This window comes from Toxorhynchites rutilus, chromosome 3 (assembly GCF_029784135.1).
Source record: "Toxorhynchites rutilus septentrionalis strain SRP chromosome 3, ASM2978413v1, whole genome shotgun sequence".
NCBI classification, from domain to species: domain Eukaryota; kingdom Metazoa; phylum Arthropoda; class Insecta; order Diptera; family Culicidae; genus Toxorhynchites; species Toxorhynchites rutilus.
Window position 1 is genome coordinate 38,289,639 of NC_073746.1, and position 15,837 is coordinate 38,305,475.

Genomic DNA, 15,837 nt, shown 5'->3' on the forward strand with positions numbered 1-15,837 from the left:
CAGCCGGTACCACACAGAATACAGACAACACTGCTCGCTAGCTGGATATTAGATACCTAGACTCACACAGCTCGGTACAATAATGGATGGAATGTAAGATATTGCAAAACAGCAGTGCAATTCTGTTCGGTGGAAGCAGCGCATCGATTTCAATATCATTGCATTTGGGTTTACTGGATTCGCTTGAGATAATTATTATGTCTGAATTACAGCGCTGAATGCCATAAGTGAGCATTATTGTATGTGAGAGAATTATTTTTTTTTTTCTTGTATTATAGTGATTTTCAGTGGATCGTTACTTTACTCCCATTTTTTTGAAGAATGTCGGGAGTGAGAATTAAAATAGTGACCTTTAGCGTGAGGGGTATAGATGTTGACACTACGCTAGATTGCCTCCAAAATTGGATATGCGTCCCTCAATCATTTGTATTTCAGTTGACTCCCGATATACGCTGATATACACGAGATACACGCATCAAATGCAGCGTTTATTCTACGGAATCATTTCTACATACCCAAAAATGGAAACTGTCAAATAATTAGTCGTGTATATTTTTATAGAGGAGTTTTTGGGGCAGGGAAAGGTTTTCAAGCTCTAGCAATACGCCTGACCACAGTACAAGTCAGAGGAAATTTCCCAAGATTAGGGAACCAATGTCAAAATTGAATTTAATAAAATGAGTCTTAACCCCGAACTAGTAAAAATGTTTTTGCATCACAGTATGATGCAAAAATCCCTCTCCTATCCTCCGATTGGTGACCGGAATAAATCGCCACAGTAAACAACTGCAACAGAAACAACCGCTTAGAAAAAGTGTAGTAGGCTAGAAATATTTGGCGCGGGAAAAACATCATGTGCCTCACATTTCTATTATAAATTTATTCTCTTGTTCTCGTTTTTCGAAATTTATTCTGAGGACAATGTAATGGGGACGAAGTCCCCATTTGGCGAGGATAAGGAATCGAGGCGGCCCATGCCGCCAAGATGACGCAATCCGAGTCCACCGCCGACCCGCCGTCGGAAGCGGCGGTGTCTCGCACGCAAACCTGGGATCCACTGATTGCCCGGTTAGTTTGAAACATAGGATACGATCCTTTAGCAATGTCCGACCGAGCTCTAGCGAGCGTCGGACGGTATACGTCTGCCCGGGGCGTTACGTTTGCCTGGGGCGATACGTTTGCCCGGTTAATTCTTGTTTTGAAATACAATACCGCGCCACAATATTTATAGCCTACTACACATTTTATAAGCGGTGGTTTCTGTTGCAGTCGTTTTCTGTGGCGATTTATTCCGGGAACCCCTCCGATTACATTTTCTTTACTTCTGAATTATTCCAATCACTCTGATAGTTATTAAATATCTCGACGAGTTACTCCCAATGATCATCTACCGATCGAAGTTAAAAACTTTTTTTTATCTTACAATAATATAATGTCATAACTTTTTTATATAATTGAAAGTATAAACATTACTATACAACTCAATCTAACATGCAAAGCGTGCTGAGCTTACAAACAGATATGGCAAGTCAAGTGAAAGGTTAAGCACTTCCTTAGTTTAAGGTGCAATTTTGTTCCCAATTCTTACTATTTTACTACGAACAATCATCAAATATGGCAGCAGGCAAACCATACGTGCGCCTCGTATAATTAAACTTTACCCCGAGGCCGTAACGAGAGGAAAACTTTTACTTGCGTAAGAATGGAACCAACTGTCGTAAAAGATTCCTCCGCTCAATAGCATGGCAAGCTGTCGAAGCCACACTTCGACTGGGGCTTATATAGTTTAATGTAACAACAATGGTGGCAATGCCAACAATGTGACTACTCTCGATAGTGCCGAAAACAAAGTGTTCGAAAAAGTAGGTAAGCAGTTGGGTAGATATGCACCGTATGGAAAATATTGTAGTGTGCTTAGTGCTCCACTCAGATGATCAGAATGATAACGTCCCTTTAGGGTCAAGTTATTGATTACCATCAATTTTCTTGTTCGGTGCTAAAGTTGGTTACTGTCTTAATCTGCTAGATACAAACATACCCGAACAGCAGTGTATGTCGAAACAACAGCCAGTGTTGTAACTAATCGCGTGATAATAACCTGATTCACCCTATGTAATCACCACAACCCAACGTGAACCATCGTACGTGCTGCAATTGACATTTCCCGCAAACCTTTCAATGCTGGAGGCTTCCCTTTTTCCGGTAGTGCCGAGCATACAGACGATGGGAAGTAAAAATGAACAACTCTGACGCTACCATTACTCGCACTCGTAACAACAGCGGTCTGCTATGCTGGAAGGAGGGCGCCTCCAGGGTCCCCCTCCTCATTCTTTCGTGTGAAACACAGCAATATCTCCGATTCAAAACATTGAGTGTGCTTCCGTTTAAGAGATGCTCTCTGCCGAGTGCACTGTGGTTCCAGGGCTTAGAAAGGAAGGAAAAGTGCATACGGTGATGGGACAATTGAATTACACCGAACGACGCGGTGGCTTGAACATATGTCCTTAGAGAATTCAAAAGAACAGTGCGATGGATTCATTGTTGGGAGCCTACTGAGACCCGTTTACCGCTTGGTTTAGCCACATACTCACCTTGACTTTCCGCCCACGGCGAGCCGCCCCTATGGACCGTGACTGACGCCGTAACGCCTCCAGTGGGCTCCCTTTTTGGGTTAGCTCTCGTGATCTCAAGCACGTGTCACTATGGCCCAGCAGCAGCGGTGGCTTCCGGTAGTGAGCGGTTCGGGTGATCGACCAAGCGTCTCCACCGTGTGACTCCTAGCGACACTACTTCCGCTGTGGACCTTTGCGGCGTTTTGCATAAATATCTCAGTGGAATACGGGATAATCCTAAATTGAGAAAAGAGAAATAAGAAATATATTAATACGCTTTAATTCAATATTTCTCGATTTGAGTTAATCACGAATGGTAAACGAGAAAATAATGCCCTCAGATGATATAGTTATATCGCAATAAATAACCAAACCATTTTTTATTCCCTAACGCATCATTTCAATGGAATTCCGCACACACACACACACACACACACACACACATACAAACGCTCTCCACAATTCGTAACCATGTAACGACACAAGTAGGCCTTTTGTCTTTTGTCTTTTTGACAAACCACACACACACGGCCAGACAGATGGAAACCTTTTCGGCATCATTTCTCTTGGTGAAAAATGTTTTCCATCCCTCTGGGAAGGGAATTAGCTAACCTCAGATGTACACATACATACACAGCAAATCCCCGCATATTCGTACGCTTCGATTGCGCAATATCCGCGAGTAAGCCATTACAAATGATTAAGGTAAAATCTGGTTCATCCTTCCCAGGAGAGGGGGGGGAGGTGGCAAAACCGTCGCTGGTTTGCTCCGTTAAAATTTACGTCTTTTGCCTTGCTCCAACCCCGAGGGAACGAAACGCGGCCAAATTCGCGCGCTTGGAGAGATGATCTAATCACCAGGTGGAATCTTATTAGGGAGTTTGAATTAATTCTCCTCTGAATTTTAAATTGAATTCTCACAGTCATTTTTCTGGTAGTGTGCACACTGAGGCTCTTTTTGTTGGAAATGAAAATAAATCGCGGCCCTGTTGACCTCCGGGCAATTTTGTTTTGTTTTACATCTCGCTCTCTCTCTCTCTCTCGCTCTCTCTCTCTCTCTCTCTCTCTCTCTCTCTCTCTCTCTCTCTCTCTCTCTCTCTCTCTTTCTCTCTCTCTCTCTCTCGCGTACAGAAGCTCCAATGGCTAACTATATCCGCCACAGAATCCAAGCAAGCTTTGCAAGCGGACAGCGGATTCCCCATAATTGCGATGATGGTATAATTAAATTTTCTTTCATTTTCCCCACGAGCGGAAATCAAATTTGCTTCAGCCATTGCTACATATACTGCCCTACTGAGCTTAGGACATGTGACACCAAGGCGCCTAGAAGTATATACTAAGGTGGGCCAACTTGCTAAAACCACTCTTCAGCCATCTTGGAAGTTTGTTTGTAAACAAAACACAATACGCTATTGCCGAAGCTCGCTCGTGATCAGTCTGTCTCTTTCACGCTACAAGCAAATAATTCCCCTTCTGCTTTCTTCCGTGCTGTTTTCATATACCGCTCCCCTAACCAACTTAGTGACGAAACGGCCTCACCTAGTACCATAGACCCGTCTTGTGTGACACTTAGGCGGCTCGCACACCGGAGCAATGAGCAACTAGCAACTGTCAACATGCAATAAGCAATATTATCACCAATGGATTTTTCCATTTAATCTTTGTTGATCTCGCACACCGACGCAATACGATATCGCTGTCGCCTTTACAGAGCAACACATGTCGCTAGCAACACGGCGTGTCGGTTGAATAGCAACTTATCGCTCATATTTTGACAAGTTTCGTACATTAAGGCGATTGTTTGCATAATGTCAGGGGTTTTTATTGCTCTGGTATGCGAAGAACAACAAAATATGTTTCCTGTTGCATATTGTGTACTGCAGTTTGCTAGTTGCTTATTGCTGCGGTGTGCGAGCCGCCTTAAGCGTAACACATTTGAGAAAATTCAATAAAATGCATTGCCATGGTGAACGTTTCAATATTTTTATCTAAATTCAGTCATCAATTCTGGATAATCCAATTTCGCAGAACTTTACAATTTCAGAATGCGATTAACGGGATATTCTAGTTGAGAGGCATGATTTTTGGACATTTTGACGTAGGATTACGTCTTTCAGGAACATTTTGGGGGTATAAAATGAAAATTCGAAACGGGGTATAGAACGCAATTCAAGCGATACGTGAAAATTTCCAATTTAATTCAATGATGGATTGATTAGATTTTTGCGTCAATCGATTTGAGTACTACATAAAAATTTATTATATTGATGAAAATAACAGATATCATGAAACTAACTATCGACTAACTGAAAATTTTTCACAATTTTCCAAACGGAAATCTCGGGTCCTGATTGGTCGAAATCGACAATACATGCGACGCCTCATATGTACTTACAATTATTGATCAGTCATTTCCTGATGAATTTACGAGATTTTTATATCAATCGATTTGAGCTCTCCATAACAATTGAACACATTGAAGAAAATAATATATTTTGTGAAACTAACTAACGAACAATTGAAATATCTCAAGTCATAATGCTTGGAATATTTCAATTGTTCGATAGTTAGTTTCACAAAAATATTTGAAAACGGATACTGAATGGTCGATTGGTACAAACGATCTCTGTTTTGCTGTTTTTATACGAATACGTTCTTCTTTTTTTTAGTTATTTCTCTTCATCGATTTTGTCTTTTGGTCATAACTAAGCTGCAAACACAGTCCTAGCTGTATTTAAATTGCATTTAGATTTTTGCATGCTGTATGGGGTGATATGAAGTGCACCCATGGCCGAGTAGTTAGCGTCTCACATTATCATGCCAGGTGTTCGGATTCGGTTCGGTTGCAGCATTTTCAAACTTCAAACTTTAGACTTTAGACTTCGCACTTTGTTCCTCTAATTTTTTGTATGGAGTTTAGTTTGATCCACGAGCAAATATATTCGCGAGTGTACTCAGGATTTCCACCACCGATGATCATCATTTCCAACAGCTTACGAATAAACGTTTGCTACATTCATCGGTACTAGTGAATCGAAAACAATGAGCAAACCTAGATCTGTGTCACACGGGAGCAAAATGTGTATATCGAAAAGACGGAATACTCATGAATTTCTATCACTGAACTAAAGGGCTGTGGCAGTATTTACATTCCATTGAGGCTACGTTTGCGCTAGGCAAAGCGGAAACCTGAAGACCTACTTTTCCTCATCCTCACTTTTTCTCTTATACGTAATTCACCAAATGCGATGCTCCGCCCAGCTGAAAATGTTTGTGTAGAGTTTAAGTTTATTTTGTAAACTAGTATATAAGAACATATTTTGTAAGAGACAGGCTCTCATCAGAAGTAGTCATAGTTTGAAGTTGAAGGCAGACCACGGTTCGTGTTGGACCGGGGTCCTGCGCTTTATATAAATAAACAGTCTCTTTACAGAACTAAAAGATGTTGTGTACTTCATTTTTGGTTTCAGGGCGAACACGAAATTATTGCGACACCGAAAATGTCATGCCAATTTTCTTTTAATCAGTTTTTTTTCCATTTTCTTAACATGTCCTTCTCGTCTTTGACTGTCTTCTTGCTCTTCCGAAGTTCCCGCTTCATTATTGCCCAGTACTGGGCGCAGCTACGGACAGTTTGACGGGTTCATGTCCTTTGGAACAAAATGGACAGAATTGGCCTCATACCACCCCAGGACACTTTTAGAATAGTGGCATGTTGCCAAAATAGCGGAGCTTCGTCGTGCTGCTGCAAGAACGGCAAAGGGCGCTTCTCGAGGCACTCAGATTTGTAGATCTCTCCATTTACTGTGCCCTTTGTCACGAAAGGCTCACTCCTCAGTCCGCAAGAGCAGATGGCCTGCCAAACGAGATATTTGGAGGCGAGCTTCGACATTTTCTTCTTCTAAAATTTATCTTCCACATCGAAGTTGCTCTTGCCGGTGAAAAACTCCAACCCCGGAATTTGCTTAAAATCGGCTTTTATATATGTTTCGTCGTCCATCACACAGCAGCCATATTTTGTCAGCATCTTCTCGTAGAGCTTCCGTGCCTGAGTTTTAGCCGTCGATTGTTGCCGCTCATCGCGGTTTGGGAAGTTCTGTACCTTGTATGTATGTAGTCCAGCTCTCTTTTTTGCATTCTAGACGTAGCTCTGCGACATGCCGATCTTTCTAGCCAAATCACGGCTTGAGACGTTGGGATTTGCTTTAATCATCCGCTTCACCTTTCCCTCCGTCTTTTTGTTCTCCGGTCCCGGTTTTCTTCCAGCTCCTTTGCCGTGGTCCAACGTCAACCGCTCCTGGAACCGCTTCAACACTCTGGAGACGGTTGAATGGTGAATGTTCAACATTTTTCCCAACTGCCGGTGCGACAGGTCAGGAAATTCCAGGTGTTTGAAAAGAATTTGTTCTCTCGACTCGCGTTGGTTCACCTCCATTTTCGTTAAATCGAAAAATACGACTTCGAGTTTGACAGCATGTAGACAATACACATCAATGAGAAAGTGTGCAAAATTTGGTTGATTTTTACCCAATGGTAAAAAAGTTATGCCCTGTTGAATGTGTCGCAATAATTTCGTGTTCGCCCTTTAGTGATACCATCACGAGTGCCAAAGTATAAAACCCCAATCAGTAATATGCTAAAAATCTAGAAAATCAAGTGGCACAAACGGCTCGGTAGAACCGATTGCTCGTAATAACTTCTCGGAATGATATCAAATACTGTATAATTGCCATCAGTGCTGTTATGCGACAAAAACGCAACTATAATTGGATGTTGATGGTTATGATCGCAGGCACTTGCATATGTCGATAAAATTGAACCATGCTCGATTCGCAAACACACACAAAAAAGGACATGAAAAATCATTAATCATCAGTTTGCCTCTCCAGGTTCCGGAGTGTGGGATAAGGTTTTTTTTCGCACACGAAGCCGTTTTTTTCGTCGTCCTTTTCTGCCTCTCCAGCAGATGATGATACTGATGAACTGCTGATGTCTCACGGCGGGAAATTCTCCGGTGAATTAGTGGTGTGGGAGTGGATGTTCTGAAATTAGTGGATGGAGAAAAAAAGTCATGTTAATGTATTTATTTTCAGAAGGGCGTTAAATTTTCAACTTAGTTGTTGTTTCAACTTTGTTAAAAATGTAATATTAAAATCGAGGGATGTTTCCTACCAGTGTAAATAAATGTAGCGTGCGATTAATGCCCCAGTCAATAATGCTGTCAAAAGCAGAAATGTTGTCCTTGATCGGGTCACTGTCCCTAGGGCAAAAACTATGATTGAAAAAAAGGGAAGCAAGCATCGGCACATTCTACGCTTCATAAAATGTCTTATCCGAACAAAGCGACTTCTGCGTCGCATCTTTCAGTGCCAGTTCATGCCTTTACTGAATGTTCACAACATTCCAGATTTGTAGGCGCCATCAATTTATAGTTTGCCAATTTTTTCACTATCTTTTGATTAAATCACTCTATATTCCAGTCACCTACCAGCACTAACCCATGAAGTTTTATTCCTTCACGTCGCAGGCTGGGTATGAAGACCCCCGGATGAGTCAAAGTTGACCGTTGCACACGGAACGAAACGGAACGGAACGGAACGGAATTCCTTGCAAGCTTGAGAGAGGACTAAATTCGCTTACCTTGTTCACGACCACTGTCGGAATCTGAACGATATGTATGCGAGGAGAAACATATTAGGGCCAACGAGGAGCGATATCTCTTGTCGTGAGAAAATGTTTTCCCCACCGCGATTCCATTCTAGGATCTTGCCAATGTTCGGTGTGGGGGAACGAGGGACGAGGCTGGACCTGGGTGTTCGCCCGGAAGTTATGGCTCCATTTTGTAACCGTGTACACACCGAGAACAGATCCAATTTGTCAGGTGATTTATCTCGGCTTTAGCCGCCTCTTCCGTTCGCATCGGCTTGGATTTTTGGGAAGCAGGACGAAGAAGCAAGTGTCAGCAGCAGTAAACGTGAGAAATTTTCGTCTGAGCGAAACCAAACGGTGAACAGCTTTTATCGCACACGAAGTGTCTTTTATTTACTCTGGGCTAGGTGCCCCTAATTACATATATATCCGGTGGATGGTGGATGGAAAAGTTACTGTTTGCCGTCGCCGTAGCTTCCGTTTCTCGAGTGCTCACCCACCAGATGGGATGAAAGTTTGTCACTATTTATCTCGTGTTTTGCTTCGATGACGATGACATCGCGAAGTATTCATAACTCGATTACGTGCTCGCGCTCGATACAGGTGATCTGTGCTATGTGTTTTGCCTACATATAGTTTCAAAGAATGCCAAAAGTAATCTTGAGGCACAGGTAAATAAACAGGCCGAGGTTCTTGAAACGTCGTTGGCAGCTTCTGGTGTGAAGTATCGTTACGCCTATTGGAAACACATCTACAGTGCGAGAAAATCCTATGAGCGCATATACAGATACAGACAAGATTTACACAGTTCAAACAAAATTTTACGAGGTTCCATGTTTTTTCACACATTTGGTAGCATATTGCGAAAATGCAACACCGTATGAGCCCAGAATGCAACTGTACACAATCCTTCCGGTTCCGGTCTGCGCCTCCTGATATCATCTCCATTTAGCCAACGGCTGGTGTTCATGAATATGATTAGCGGTAATTGAAAACCTCCACGATGCTGTGTGGACGATCATTGCTAGCCTCGGTGCGGTGTGTCCATTCTGGCTAGTATCCAGCCAGTTTGAAACCGACCACTCAACAGCGATGGTACCATTGCCAGATGTAGCCAAGCACCAACTGGCATTCATCAGTTGCTTTTATAATTAAGTTTACACATGAGAATGTGTTTCACTGTGTGTGGAATGTTCGCTTTAGAGTACGGATAAAGACCTATATTTGGATGTTCCGGCTTCAACCGATCTTCCCATGCCAATTATACACTTGAATCGTGCTTCTTTTCGACGAAATCTTCGTCGTTCTGTGTTCGCGTTCCTTTCATCGTGAGTTTCCATTTAGACACCTTAAACAATCCAGTCAGGGTTGCCAACTACAAGTTTCAAAAATCAGGAAGACTGAAAATAAAAATCAGGATATTCCATGATGGGTTTCCGGATAGCTCGTGCCGATTTTTGATAAAACAAAAGCACTTTGTTATGAACGAACATACTTTTATTCAATTTAATATGAACATTTTTTGACGTGGGACTACGTCTAACCGAGATATATGGGGGGGGGTTAAAATAAACACAGAACATGCAGAAAAAAGTGAAAGATTCCGAATGCTTATAAATCGAACATTTCTTACTGGATCGGAAAGATGTTTGCATCAATTGATAGTAAATATTTCTACGCATCTATCGCAGTTAATAAAATGTTAACTGTTCAATGTTTACGATTTCCCCAACACAGCCATCAAAACCAAGCAGCCTTGGGGAAATCGGAAGGATGGGGGACTTTTGTTATCACCGAAATGTGTTCCCTAACACAGACTTCAAAACCAAGGTGCCTGGGGGAAATTGGCACTGCGAATACATACAAGTCGGGAGTATTTTTGTTCCGACTGAAATGCGTTTCCCTAATACAGACTTCTAATTCATGGAGCGTGGAGATGTTGGCATTGCAAATTCATGCAAATCGGGCGTATTTTTTCCGACTGAAATGTGTTTCCCCAAGACAGACTTCAGAACCAATGTGTCTGAGGAAATTGGCATTGCAAATTCATGCAGGTGGGGGGGTATTTTTGTTCTGATTGAAATGTTTTACCTAATACAGACTTCTAAACCAAGGTGTCTGGGGAAATCGGCATTGCAAATAAATGCAAACTGCGAGTACTTATGTACTCGCTTGCCTTTGAGCCTTTGCCAACGATTTGGCTCGCTTATTCAAGATTGCATTGAAGGATATGCCTTCATATCTTCTGCTTACTGAATTTTTGACGTAGGACTACGTCTTTCATTTCTATACCGGGGTGTAAAATCAAAGTTTCGAAAATGAAAGCGTTACGCCGGAGACCGAGATTTTGAGCGTTAGTAGCTCTTAATCAACTGAACGAAATGGTATGATAAACACTTCATTCGAAAGATAAAATGTCTACGCGTCATATACTTGTTCCTTTTTCATCCAAAAACTTGTTTCAATTTCGTTTTGGATTTTTCAATCAAGTGCGATCAAAGGAAGACCACGGCTTTCGGCAATTTATTAGAGGTGATTCATTGCATTGCAAGGAATTCCCGCTCTAAGCGCACTGGCAAACGATGTTTACTCGACAATTTCTCAAACGAGAAATGGGTGTTGTGAGAAAGGATTAGCGAACGCAATAACGACAAACGGGAGAAAGAGATGTTTGGAGGTTGAAGGAAATTGGCAGAAAACATCTTCATTTTATCTTTCGAAAAATGTGATTCATACCACTTCGTTTTGCCAGAAAGAGATTATTGATGCTCAAAGGAGGAATCGAGTCCTCCGAGGAAATTAACCAGCGCAAATCAGAGAACACTATCGATTGCGGCATTCGTACACAAAAAATTTTATAATGCAATTTCATCAAAATGATTTCTTCGATATGGGGATATATTCACTACATCATGTCATATATTTCATATTCTTCATTATGAAATCCATATCCTTGGCACCTTCTTCTTCTTCTTCAATGGCTCTAACGTTCCTAGAGGAACTTCGCCGTCTCAGTGTAGTATTACTTGCGTCATTTTTTATTAGTACTTAGTTGAGATTTCTATGCCAAATAACACGCCTTGAATGCATTCTGAATGGCAAGCTCTAGAATACGCGTGATCACAGTGCAAGTCGGAGGAAATTTCTTTGACGAAAAATTCCCCCGACCAGAACGGGAATCGAACCCGAACACCCGGCATGTTAGTTATGACGCTAACCACTCGGCCACGGGAGCACAACCTATCGGTATCGAATTATCATCGACACCACGATTTTCGCTAAATGCTCCTTTCAGCTCGGCCTGTAAAAACTTTTCTGAACTCTAAACCATCAAATTTGGAGCCTTAATAAGGACAGTTGATTATATGCTAAGCTAATATAGCACGCTCTCCTCGGATACGATGGGCCAGCTAGATGGCCTTGGGCATGATGTGACGCGTTTTGCATGGATAGCACTCAAATTGGTATCTTCGAATAGGCCTCCTGCAGTGTCATAACCACGGAACTTTGGAAGCGCAAGTCGGTTTTGAAGTCCTGAGCAATTCCACGATCCATATGCTGCAAAGGTAGCTTGCGGATCAGCAATTCGGTCGACTTCTGATAGCAACGAATTTCACGCAAAGTTCTCGGTCGATAGCGATGTGGCTTATTCGCGCTTCCTGCGGCTGGTGCGCTTATCCGAGCTGCTTTCGTGGTGCCTTACCACCGAAAGGTTAACGAGCTGTCTGCCTAGTCCCGATGAAACGAGTCCTCACGGTGCGAGAGTAGAGTAAGAAATGAACGAAAGCAAAGGCCGACCGGGAATTTTGCGTGAAATTCGTCGCTATCAGAAGTCGACCGAATTGCTGATCCGCAAGCTACCTTTGCAGCATTTGGTTCGTGGAATTGCTCAGGACTTCGAAACCGACTTGCGCTTCCAAAGTTCCGCGGTTATGACGCTGCAAGAGACTTATTCGAAGATACCAATTTGTGTGCAATCCACGCAAAACGCGTCACAACAAGCCCAAAGACATTCAGCTGGCCCGTCGAATCCAAGGAGAGCGTGCTATATTAGCTTAGCATATAATCAACGGCCCTTTTCAGGGCTCCAATTTTGATGGATTAGAGTTCAGAAAAGTTTTTTGCAGGCCAAACTGGAAGGAGTATTTTCGTTTGGATGCTCTTCAGCATCGAGAAAATTCCGAAAAGATCTAATCGTTGCTGAAAAATAATCTGCCAGTTCTCCTGGTAATTGAAAAATACATTCATGCGAGTTTATTTTAATGTTTTATATCCATATAATACTGCGACCACATACATTTGGTTTTGTGATTTGTCAATCAAGTGCAGTTAGCAGGAAGGCTTCAGAAGATTATTCTTCAGAACAAGGTTTTTGGTATCCAATATTGGATGCATAAAACCTAGAGCTTCCAACGTAACGCTCTCGTTTTCGAAGTCCCCCAAATATTCATTTATTCATTCATTCAGAATGGATTTAGATTCAACTTCAAACAAATGATCTCTAAATCAACGATAGTCCTACGTAACCCTTGCGGTTATACCATAGATATAACCCACTTCTTGTTTTTTGTTCTTCATTTCTTTGTATTTGCCAACAGATGATTTCCATCCCAATGACATTAGTACTTAAACTAACTTAAACTAACAACACAAATTTTAAAACTGACAACACCGTAAACTAACAAAAAAAATCGTCTAAATTTGCGCTTATTCGATTCTTGTGACACATTGAAATTTATGTGCTCCCGTGGCCGAGTGGTTAGCGTCAAACCTAACATGCCGGGGGTTCGGGTTCGATTCCCGTTCTGGTCGGGGAAATTTTTCTTCAAAGAAATTTCCTCTGACTTGCACTGTGGTCACGCGTATTCTAGAGCTTGCCACTCAGAATGCATTCAAGGCGTGTTATTTGGCATAGAAATCTCAACTAAGTACTAATGAAAATGACGCAATTAATACTACGTTGAGACGGCAGAGTTCCTCTAGGAACGTTAGTGCCATATAAGAAGAAGAAGAAGAAGAAGACACATTGAAATCAAACATAAAGTAACACTTATTGAAAACACGACACATACTCCGCACTGGTTCATGTAGGCCATAGTTCGTTCTAGCATGAGGTATGATGAGAAATGAGTGTGATCGTAGATGACGACGACGGGTATTAATGTGCAGCATACTGAGCAGTGTAGGACAATCGATATTGCCCTGCAAGAGATTTGCAACGAAGCATGCTTTCGTTACCTTGCGTCTCGCGTCCAATAGTTTCAGGTTGATGAGCTTACATCGGCTTGTGTAGCTTGGCAAATTCAAAGGATCCCTCCAGCTGAGGTGACGAAGTGCAAACCTAATGAATTTCCTTTGAACAGATTCAATGCGTTGTGTTCCATTTTGGTAGTGCGGTGACCAAGCAATAGATGAGTATTCCAGGATAGGACGCACAATTGAATAATATAAGGCTTTTAGGCAGTAAACGTCCTTAAATTTTTTGGCAAAGCGAAAAAGAAACCCCAATTGCGAAGTGGCTTTAGATACAGCATATGTGACGTGATCTTTAAAATTCATTTTAGCGTCGATCAGAATCCCCAAGTCCTTGATTGTTGATTCGCGTTTGAGTTGTACGCCTGCCAATGTGTAGTCAAAGCAGAAGAGTGTGTGTTTACGCCCGAATGAAATAACGGAGCACTTCGACACGTTAAGCGACATACGATTCTTTAGACACTATTCGGCAAAAGCTTCCAATAGTTGTTGCAGGAATAATGCGTCTCGCGGTTGCTGTATCACGTAGTAGAACTTCAGGTCATCCGCATACGAGAGTTTCACACATTTCATCGTGAAGTTGACATCGTTCATGTACAGCAGAAACAAAAATGGTCCTAGGTGACTGCCCTGCGGAACACCAGACCAAACCGGAAACGGTGATGAAACATGATCTCCAATTTTGACTGACATGCTACGACCAGTAAGATACGATCGGATCCAGATGACCATTTGGTTACTCATTCCAAGTTTGTCAAATTTAGCTGCTACTATTCGATGATTCATCTTATCAAACGCTGCGGATAAGTCGGTGTAGATAGCGTACTACTCAATTTGATGTATCACGAACGAGGTGAAGCACGTCAAGTTAGTGGTCGTGGAACGCTTAGGCATAAATCCGTGTTGTTCCAATGAGATATGCTGTGAACAACTTTGCATTAACGCCTGAAGCACGATCAGCTCAAACAACTTCGAGGTGGTACATAATGCAGCAATACCTCGATAGTTCGAAACGCTCCGTTTGCAGCCTTTCTTGTATACTGGAAAAACATACGACTGTTTCCAGCATCTCGGAAATACACCGGAAGATAAGGACAGATTGAACAGTGTCGCTAGAGGTGACGCAAGTGTGTCCACACAACCTTTCAAGACGAGTGATGGAATGCCGTCCGGACCACATCCTGTGGAGGTTTCCATGTTCTTAGTTGCTGCAATTACCATATCGTCAGTGATAACAAAATCCAGCTCAGAAGCAAGAAGTCGAGGTACGTTTCTGGTAGAAGCAGCAACATCCTGCGGAACGATGTGTTCATTGACACATTACACATTACACATTACTGAACTGAGAGCGAAACAGGTCAGCGATGTCGGTAAAGGGTGTGTCACATCAAATTGCATCACGGAAAAAACGCTGTAGAAATTCGCCCAGTAGACCGATCCTTTTGAAAATTTTAGACAGTAAAATAAAAACTATTAACCAACTTTTGGCATTTTCTTTTTATTCATACTTCGAGCCCAAGCCCGTATGCTCGCACCTGTACAACGTCAGGTTGTAGTTTTTTTTGAACAAAAATCCATTTTCTCTTGAAGTCCGCCTCCGATTTGACAACTTTTGGGTTCTTCCGGAGGGCCTGCATCATAATCGCCCAATATTTCTCTATTGGGCGAAGCTCCGGCGCGTTGGGCGGGTTCATTTCCTTTGGCACGCAGGTGACCCCGTTGGCTTCGTACCACTCCAACACGTCCTTTGAATATTGGCACGAAGCGAGATCCGGCCAGAAGATGGTCGGGCCCTGGTGCTGCTTCAATAGTGGTAGTAAGTGCTTCTGTAGGCACTCCTTAAGGTAAACCTGCCCGTTTACCGTGCCGGTCATCACGAAGGGGGCGCTCCGCTTTCCGCAAGAGCAGATCGCTTGCCACACCATGTACTTTTTGGAAAAATTTGGATAGTTTCTGCTTGCGAATCTCCTCCGGAACGCTGAATTTGTCCTCTGCGGAGAAGAACAACAGGCCCGGCAGCTGACGAAAGTCCGTTTTGACGTAGGTTTCGTCGTCCATTACCAGGCAATGCGGCTTCGTCAGCATTTCGGTGTATAGCTTCCGGGCTCGCGTCTTCCCCACCATGTTTTGCCTTTCGTCGCGGTTAGGAGCCTTCTGAACCTTGTATGTACGCAGGCCCTCCCGCTGCTTGATCCGCTGGACGAATGAACTTGACAAATTCAGCTTATTGGCGACATCCCGGACTGAACTTCTCGCATCACGTCTAAACTGCTTAACTACGCGCTTGTGATCTTTTTCACTGACGGAGCATCCATCTTTGCCG

At 42.6% G+C, this 15,837-nt stretch overlaps 1 protein-coding gene across 8 annotated transcripts in view; it reads right to left on the bottom strand.

The window, feature by feature from the left end:
* Positions 1-15,837, bottom strand: part of LOC129780249 (transient receptor potential-gamma protein) — a 313,946-nt gene that overhangs the window by 201,496 nt on the left and 96,613 nt on the right. For 7 of the 8 annotated variants that reach the window (XM_055788307.1, XM_055788306.1, XM_055788309.1 and 4 more), the window contains one exon: positions 2,592-2,849. The gene's annotated coding sequence lies outside the window, so the exon portion shown is untranslated. Of the gene's footprint in view, positions 1-2,591; positions 2,850-7,535; positions 7,655-15,837 lie in introns of all 8 variants that reach the window. The other variant, XM_055788304.1, reaches the window with a different exon arrangement.